This window comes from Microtus ochrogaster, unplaced genomic scaffold, assembly GCF_000317375.1.
Source record: "Microtus ochrogaster isolate Prairie Vole_2 unplaced genomic scaffold, MicOch1.0 UNK133, whole genome shotgun sequence".
Classification (NCBI taxonomy): Eukaryota; Metazoa; Chordata; class Mammalia; order Rodentia; family Cricetidae; genus Microtus; species Microtus ochrogaster.
Window position 1 is genome coordinate 367,271 of NW_004949231.1, and position 1,801 is coordinate 369,071.

The 1,801-nt window shown below is 42.0% G+C and overlaps 1 pseudogene; it reads right to left on the minus strand.

Annotated features, from left to right (window-relative positions):
• Positions 1 to 1,290: 1,290 nt before the first annotated feature.
• LOC102002561 overlaps positions 1,291 to 1,801 on the minus strand; it is a 2,172-nt pseudogene continuing 1,661 nt past the window's right edge.

A 1,801-nucleotide genomic window follows, 5' to 3' on the forward strand; every position in this document is an offset into this window, starting at 1 on the left:
TCAGTCCTTCCATTTGCTGTAGAGGTATTTAGAGCTAAATGAACTCTCTGAACAGAGTGGGCAAATTTTTTCTTGTCATTGTAGGTCCAAAATAGTGTGTCCAAGTTTCTTATTATTGTGAATATGTGCAGATTTCAATTACCAGGTGTGGATCTTGTTCCAACTAGAATCCTGGATACAGAACTGCCAAAGTTCCAGATTGAGTCTTGTGTGGTGAACAGGACAGAGAGGGAGTCATTTTGAATAATAGGTCATTCATGTAGTTGCAATCTCTTGGGTTTGTGAATGCATCAAAGAGGCTAACACAGGGAAAAAATAATTAAAGATTGTAATGTGACACCTGGAATGTTTATGATAAAACAAAATATGAACTTGAGGTTTATACTACATGGCACTTTTGCCTTAGCAAACAGGAAACAGTAAGTGATGTTTTTCATCCCTTTGTAAAGTGAAACACATGATCTCCTTAGGCAAGAGAGTGGTTTTGGGGTCATACTGCAACACAGACCAGAAATTTAGATTATAAAAACAATCTTATTTTTGTTTCCCCATTTAAAGTAAAACTACATTCACAAAACACTGAGCAGATTATTTCATCTTCCCAACAATTTATTTTAATTAAATATTTAATTTGATTATGTGGTACATAGTTGCTAATCTGACGTTATTTTCACTCCTCCATTTCCTGCTCCTCCTAAACTCCACAGACCATTTCTATAATTAGTATTGTTACACTAAACTCAAACAGTGACTCACAAGCAACACACAAAAACACAACTTCCTGAGTTCATGGCTCCTATGTACTTGTGTTTATTATATCCAGAGGCTTATCCCTCATGACAACCCATTCACCTTTCTTTTAGCATCAATTGACCATCCATAGTTTTTCATCTATGAACTAGGCCCTGTGAAATTTCTCCCTGGGATGGTTACTGTTAGTGCCACAGTTCAGTTCTTGTTTAATCAAATATATTGCTGAGATTAAATGGACCTTCCCTTTTATGTGTAGAAGCCATGGAATCTTTTTTTTATATTTATTTTTAATATGGCTTCTTTTAATTGTCATTTTACACTCTCTGCAGCTGCCCCCACCCTCCCCTTCCCTTGGATGACCATTTTTGTAGGCTATAGGGGACTAGGAAACAAAGCCTGGGGTGGGGGGCACACAGCAGTCCCAGTCAGGTGGTGGGAGAACAAGCCACAGTTACGAATTTATCACAACAATTAGCACTGAAGCCTGGGAGAGCTGCAGAGTGGGGAGGCCAGCTCCTCTTTGTCAGGGTCTATTTATCAGGTGACCTTGCTCTAAAGGTGATGGTATTCCCGCAGCCTGAGTGATTTGATGTTGATGAAGCCAGTAGCATCAATGGGCTCATAATGGCCCTGCACGTTCATGCTCACCAGCTCTTCATTGTACAGCGAGAGTGGAGACTCCCGGCCAAGGATATACACCTGGCCCTTGAAGATGGACACCTGCACCTTCCCTTCCACCAGCTCCTTGGACTTGGCGATGCAGTGGCAGACAAATTCACACTCCGGGCTGTGCCAGAAACCTGTGTATACAAGCTCTGCGAATTTGAGGCCCAGGCACTGCTTGATTTTGCATACTTCCCGATCCATGGTGAAGGCCTCTTTGTCGAAATGAGCACGGTAAAGGATGGTCCCTGCTGGGGTCTCATAAATACCCTGGGATTTCATTCCAATGAAGGGGTTCTCCACTATGTCATTGCGACCCACTCCACGCTTGTCCATAACTTCGTTCAGGTACATGAAGAGCTCCAAGGAAGTGCGGTGGATAGTG